Here is an 8,144-nt window from a genome sequence, read left to right as displayed (position 1 = left end):
TCCATATTTTCAGCTTATGATAGGACATGATTCAAAAAATGAAGTAGAAAAAATTCTCAGGTGAACCACACCAGAGAAACTGTGGTGATTAGCCATTAAAAACCTTTTGTAGGCCAATAGTTTTGAATCAAGCTGAAATTTATTTTTTATTTTTAATTTACTTGATCAAGGTCTTTGTGAACTTATCAATAAGTTGGTGGCAAGTAAAAAATTACGGTGGGCCCTAGGAAACTTTTAATGGTAAGAGTTCAATATCCATTGTTTCCTATGGACCACTTGAGATTTATGAGTACTTTATTTTTGTATTAATGTTCTACAATGAGCTGAAAAAAACAATGGACAGCGTGGATATACAATAACTACGATCAATGTGGGGGGCATGATCAGGTACAAACGGTGTTGCATTAGGAAGGGCCGCACTTAATACACTCTTTTAAAAAAAATAAATAAAATAATATCTAATAGGTACTTTTTTCTTGCAACGGAGCCAAAAAAGCTTAACGGGAGAAGAGGAGCGCGTGACTTTATGTTTATTGGGCCCATCTTCATGTCGTGATGTGCATGTGAGATCCAATCCGACCGTCATATGTGTCATCTCATTCTATGTCTTGATACAAAATATCAAACCAACTTTTGATTCAGGTAGGCCACACCAATAGAATAGTAGAGGGAAAGATGTCAACCTTTGATTTTTACAAAACCCACAGTCATGAGTAAATAAAATCAACTCTAACCATTAAATGTCACACCAAAGGTTAGACATAGAACTAAAAAATCATGGCCATACTTGATTTAAGTGTGCCTCCGCGGAGGAAATATTTGTGAAGGTAAGGCTTTTCTGCGCACTATTTCCAATTATGCCGTACACTTGAGCCATGGATGGAGTTGATCTTCGATCCGTGAGTCTAACATGGGTTGAGACACATGATGGCCAAGGTGGAGTTTACATTAACACCACAGTAGGGTCCACCCAAGCCAAGGATCATTCCCAAAAGAATTTTTGAAAAGCTAGCTATAAGGTGAAGCAAACGCCCTATCTTGCAACATTAATTAGCATTAATTAATCAAAACTAAGGGTGTATATTATATTTAAGAGAAAAAAATTTGCATTAAATGCCCAGCTAGTTGGACCAAAACGCATTGTCCAGCTAATTGTGTGTGAGCATCTCTCCCAGCTAATTGTGTGTGAGCATCTCTCTCTCTCTCTCTCTCTCTCTCTCTCTCTATATATATATATATATATATATATATATATATATATATATATATATATATATATATATATCTTCTTGAAACATACAAAGGGAAGGTGTCGAAGATGTTCACTTTCTAAAATAGCTCCCCTTTTTGGGATAGTGGACCATGTTTTGAAGGCACTGAAAAATTCAATGTCGTCACTTCTCGTTGTCCACATCATCTCCCATGACTCCAACTAACAATATATGCTGGATTTCTCTCTCCCACATAGATTGTCTGCTATACAACACATCTTTTAGCATGTGGATTTCTTTTGAGCCCCATGATCATTTGTGTTTTAGATCCACATAATCCATCAAATTTTACGGATCATTCTAGATCACAAGCACAAAAATAAAGCATATCCAAATCTTAAGTGGACCACATCATAGAAAATAGGAGAGATTAAATGACTACCATTGAAACCTTTATAGAGTCCACTATGAGGTTTGTTAGCCATCTAACCTCTTCATAATTTCACACCGACTTAAATAAAGGGAAAACATAAATATTAGCTTGATTAGAGCCTTTTTTAGTCTCAACAAATTTTTAACCATAGGCATCTAATACTAACCATTTCTGTAGTGTGGCCTACATGAGCCTTAGATATGCCTGTTTTCTCATTCACTTCCTAAATTTGTATGGAAAGTGGATGGACAGTGTGGATCAAATACATACACCATGAGAGAGCCTATAAAAGTTATGCAGGTTAACACTTCATGTTTTCTCCTCCCAATTTGAAATATGGTGCACCAAGGGAGCGGGATAGGTGAGACTCAGACCTTGCCTAAGATGGTGCAGTTCTCACCGTGGTGACCACCTTGATGTTTATATTCCATATCCACCTGTCCATCCTTTTTTCCTTATCATTTTAGGGCATTAAGCAAAAAATAAAGCAGATTGGATTTTCAGGTAGACCTTATCATAAGAAACAATGGTGATTATTAATGAGCCACAAAAGTTTTGGACCAGGCTAATATTTGTTTTTCCCTTCATCCAAGCCTATGCGAACTTAATAGCAGAGTGTTCAATCACCACTGTTTCCTAAAGTATAGTCCACTTGATAATTAGATCTTCTTAATTTTTAGGATCATGATATAAAATGATCCTAAAAAGGGATGGATGGAGTGGATATAGAATATGCACATCGATCAAGGTGGGCCCATGGTAAGGGCTGCAATGTTTGGGTGACACACGTCTCACCTAATCCGCTCCCCACACCACGTAGCAAGCAACATAATTTTTTGATGTGTGAAAATTATGTAGGCCTCAGAATGATGTATTTCTTAGATGCACACGGTCCATCTAAATTTTTAGATCATTGTAGGAAATGAGCCGAAAACAATGCTGATTCAAAGCTAAAGTGGACCACACCATTGGAAACATCAAGAGTTGATTCAAACTTTTTGAGGCCGCATAAGGCTCTGATAAAGCTGATATTTGTATTTTTACTACATCTAGGTATGTGTGATCTTACACCAAGATGCATAGCTTAAGTGGTAGACTGAGTGAAAGATACATCGTTGAAACACCGAGGTCTTAGCGTCGATTCCCTAGTGGGGATGGCTAACAGTGAAGTGTGATCTGAAAGCGGGTGTACTAACAAGCAAACCAAAAAAAACAAATACCCATGATCTTATGAACAAGTCAAATGGAAAATAAGCCTCACCGTTGGCCCTAGGAAAGCCAACACTAGTTTGTTCAATCCGTATTGTTTTCTATGGTATGGTCCACTTGAGCTTTGGATGCGCCTCATTTTTGGGGCCATGCTCATGCTCTAGAATGATCTTTGAAATTTGATGGACGGTGTAGATCTAAAATAAAAGTCATTTTGGGGCCCAAGAAGTTCAACACATTAAAAGCCATGTTGTGTAGCACGCCATCTATTTGACGGAGAGAAATCTCATTAATAGTAACTTGAGTCATCCAAAATGAGGTGGACCAATGAGAAGCAATGGAACTAAAATTTCATGTGCCTTCAACACGGATGATTTGCACTCAATTTTATTTATAAGGAATAATTAGAGTTATATGGATGTACCATTTATGGTTCTCTCTCTCTCTCTCCCCTCGTGTGTGTGTGTGTGTGTGTGTGTGTATTGGAATCTTGTAAACATGCAATATCCATGCATCCATGCATGTACTTGTCATATAATCATTTCACTACTGATCATATTTCATTACCACGATCATCTACTAAAGAACCATAGCTCAAGCATCAAGTGATGAACCATTAAATCTAAACAGACATTACTATTAAATGTGATCAAAACAATTTTCATTATCAAAATAAAACTTTAATGATTGAAAAACATTTTTAATGGTTTAAAATTTTTAAGGAAACCACTTTTTTATAGGATATTTAAGGTGAGAATTTAGAAATTCATCAAGTGATTTTTATTATTATTATTAAGCCCAATGCTTATAAAAGGCTTTATTTAAAACCTTTTAAAACTCTGAATATGTGTGAAACACAATTTATTCTAAATTTTATTTCTCTACGTGAAAGAGAAAAGACTGGTAGCTCTTTTATCCTCTGATTATCAAGTGTGCCCGTGTCAATGACCAGTAAAAGTATCAACGACTCTGATTAACAGCTATATTCATATGAATAACAGCTTCCATTGCATCGTTTTAAAACTCAATAGATTGACCGGAAACTCAGCTGACTTGTTCCGACTAGGCATGACTCGGCCCAGTCACTTAATAAGTCAGCTGAGTTTTGTTTTAAAATTAAGAAAAATGACCTGATGCAATCAGTTCAAGGCTACAAATGTAAAAATGCTTTCTACATGGATATTTTTATTACTTTACCCATTTCAAATAATTTTTAAATGTATTAATTAAATAATAAAATATTAAGGCTAGTCAAATAAAAACTCAATTGAGTCTTTGAGTTGACCCAGCCTTGCGAAACATCCAATCCAGTTTTCGGGTTTTTGAAATATGGTCCATCATTACCATATGTTCATGTTGTTGTATACCCTCTTGTTTGTCTATCAGGGGACCGGATTGGGTGCAGCCTGGACTCACCCAGCAAGGTGCAGCCCTCGCCCTTGGGCCCACCTTGATATATCTTCCATTTTGGAAGCTCATTTTAGTCCACTAGACCAAAAATGAGGCAAATATAAAACCGAGTTCCTGCTCATTGCAAAGTGGTAGATCCAGTGGGTTTCAACATTGAGATCATGAGCTCAAGTGCCCATGGATGCATGGGTGCATTTGGGTGTAAGGCCGTGTCCTTTAAAAAGGAAAAAAGATTCAAATCTACGATATATGATTTTTGTCATATTTTCTTATTTTTAAAGTTTTAAATTTTTGTCTTTTTTAGAGACCGATTATAATCATGATAGGAATCTTTTAATAAAGTTCATTTTAGGACTTTCTATTTTTGACAAAATTTACTATTTAAGTAAGTTCTATTCTAATTGAATTAAGACTTCTATTAGAATTAAAATTTTGCTATTTTTTGTACTTTTGAATTAAATTTTTATTTTTCTTTATTAATGATATAATCGAGAAATCATACACATTAGATATTATTCAATAAAATTATTTGAGTTTTTTCCTCCTATTATTTCTCGTGAATTTAAGGTTGTGACTGCTTGAGAAAGATGGTGATCTTTTTCATCATCTACACCCCAATCCATAGCTCAAGTGGTAGACTGAGTGAAGATACCCTCATTTCAACATTGACGTCTTGGTATAGATTCCCTAGTGGGGGTGGCTAACAGTGGAATGTGCACTGCCTGTGGGGTGTGTACTAACAAGCTAACTTGAAGGAAAAAAAAAAAACTTTTTCATTATCTTTTCCTACTCCACCATGCGTCAACAATCTTGATGACTGATTGCAAAATAATACACCTAGACGTTAGGGGTTGACTACTCCAAACTAATTCGCATACTTTGAAGAGTAGTTAATATTAATAAATGTCCTCAAGTATCTTAATTTGTAGAAGGGGTTGGTGGCTCGATGGGCCCCACCATAGTGCTAATTTAAAATTCACCCCAATCATTAGGTGCACTACCCATGTTAGGCCGGAGGCCAAAAATTAGATACACTTGTGATTCAAGTGGACCACACAATTAGAAATAGTGTATGGTACAAAGCTCATCCTCCAAACTATTCCCCTTAGTGTTTGCCCACTTGAATTACGAATGGCCTGACTTTTGAGCCCAAAGCCTAAGTTTTAGTGTGGTGTCTATGTTGAAGTGGATTTCCTACATATAATCACCATGATAGGTCCTATGGAAATCAATGATAGAGGTATCTCTTCCAACTATTTTCCTTAGTGTGGCCCTCCCGAATCAACCTAAATTTTTAGCTTTGGGCCCACCTATCTCATGGCCGAAGTGGACATCACATACCCATACATTATGGTGGGCCCCATAAAAAATAAGGGTAGGCAACGTGTCTTCCCCCTATTCTCAAGAAAACATGAATTGTGTGGTGAGGACTCAGCACCCTTTACCGTGGTGTGAAGACTTTGTGTGCCCACCATGATGCATGTGTGTTTTATCTACATCATCCATCCTTTTTTCAGCTCATTTTATGGCATAAGACCAAAATTGAAGCATATCCAAAGTTCAAGTGGACCACACCATAGGAACAGCCAGAATTGAATGCCTACCATTTAAAATTCGTGGAGGCCACAAAAGTTTTGGATCAAGCTTATATTTGTGCTCGACGTTGTGAACAAGTTAGATGACAAATAAACATCACTGTGGGCCCTAGGAAGGTTTCAATGGTGGATGTCATGATCTCCATTGTTGTTTGTGGTGTGGTCCACTTGAGCCTCATATATGTTTAAATTTTGGGCTTATGCCCTAAAATGAGCTTTAAGAGAGGAGCTTTGAGAGAGAGAGAGAGAGAGAGAGAGAGAGAGAGAGAGGATGGACTGGGTGGATAAAACAAATACATCATCGTGGGTTGGAAAAGGTGGTGAGCATCTTACTACACCATCTTCATCATGATTTCTTGGAACAAGTTGGAGAACGACACTGACCCTTGCTGTTGTATAAGGCCCCCCATAATGTCTACGTAAGATCCACTTGGACCATTAGATGTGTATTTCCTTAGGTAGACCACCAAGAAAAATAATTGGAAGAGACATCCATCCTTCATTTTTATAAGGAAAATGTTTATAACAAAACCACTTCAATCATTAAATGCCACACACTAAAACTTTAAGTCAGATAGGCCACAGGCCCACAGCTAGATAAGAAGTTTGGAAGGTGGGCTTTGTCACACTTATTACTAATTGTACTATCCACATGAATCACAGGTAAAGTTGATTTTGAGCCAGGCCTAACATGGGTGAAGCACCTCATGATAGGGGTGGATTTCAAATTAGCACCAACTGGGGCCACTCAAGTTGTCCACCCATCTTTGGAAAGTGAGGTGAAGTAAATGTTTTATTTATTAACATTAATTACTTCCTATTTTTTAAGATAAGTTAGGCGTCCAAACTCCAAATCTCTCTCTCTCGGTCAGTTTCATTCGGACGCGGATTTCCTGCGCAGGAAGTTCCTGAGCAAGGATTCTAGGTGGGGCCCTCTGCGATGTTTGTGAGAAATCAAAGCCGTCCATCTGTTTTTAGACCTCATTTTAAGACATGCTACCGAAAATGAGGAGGATCCAAAATTCAAGTGGGCCATAGGAGATGAAACAGTGGGGAAAGGAATGCCTACTGTTGAAACTTTGCTAGGCTCTACCTTGCTGTTTATATGCCATCTAAACCGTTTATAAGGTCATTTTCACTCAGATAAAATGAAAAAATCAAAATATTATATCGTTAAAAACTTTTATGGACATATAAATATTTCAAAGGTTGTCACTAAATCTCTACTGTTTCCTCTCGTGTGGCCTATTTGAGTTTTTGATCCTCCTCAATTTTGATCCCATGTCATAAAATGAGCTTAAAAAACGGATAAAAGGGTTAGAATTCTCACAAATAATTAAGTAAGACCCACGCAGAATCTTGGGCAGGAACTTCCTGCAAAAGTCTTTCGAAGGAAATACGCGTCCGTTTCATTATCATGTATGCATGCCACGTGTAAATAAAGGAAGATACATGACTAAAAAAATACGGACGCTGACTGCCTACTCACACTGTGAGTAGGGAAGTGGTTCTATGTGGGCCGGCAATTAGAGCTGGGCATCATTCCGGGTTGGACCGGATTCAGCCTAACCCGGTCAGATCCGAAATTCTAACAGGTGGACTCGAAATCGATCTGATCCGAGACCGAATCCAGGTCATTTGACTCGGACAAATTCGATGCTTGATTTATTTGACCCAATCTGAGCCTGACTCAGTGAGGGAAACCAAGTCGGATCGGGTTGGACACTATTCGGATCATTTCATATGGTGTGGTCCACTTCAATCTTCAATGTATCATAATTTTTTGTTCAACACCTAAATTGATATATGAAAATGGATGAAAGGCTTAGATAACATATATACATCAAGGTGGGCCCCACATGGCTATAAAAAAATTTGTATAAATGCCTGCTACATGTGTTGTCCCATCGGGCAGGCTACTGAAATAACGTCACCAAGTTCTATGGGCCCCACTACGCTGTATGTGTTATATCCACACCGTCCATCAATTTTGAGATATCATTTTAGGGCATGAGCCAAATAATGATGTAGATAAAAATCTATAGTAGACCACATCACAGAAAAAAGTGGGGAGAATGATTTGAAGTTGAAAATTAAAGAAATAAAGGAAAACACAAATACCAGGATAATCTAAAACTTTTATAGCCTTTAAAAGTTTTTAATGGTGGGCGTCACTGTCCATAGAACTTTCTATATTGGGGTCCACTGGAGCTTTGGATTTCATTCATTCTTTGGATATTGCCTTGAAATGATCTCTCCAAATGGATGGAAGGTTGGATACAAAAC

Source organism: Magnolia sinica, chromosome 12 (assembly GCF_029962835.1).
Source record: "Magnolia sinica isolate HGM2019 chromosome 12, MsV1, whole genome shotgun sequence".
In the NCBI taxonomy this organism is placed as follows: domain Eukaryota; kingdom Viridiplantae; phylum Streptophyta; class Magnoliopsida; order Magnoliales; family Magnoliaceae; genus Magnolia; species Magnolia sinica.
The sequence above is the reverse complement of the archived record's forward strand: the minus strand, read 5'-3'. Positions refer to the sequence as shown.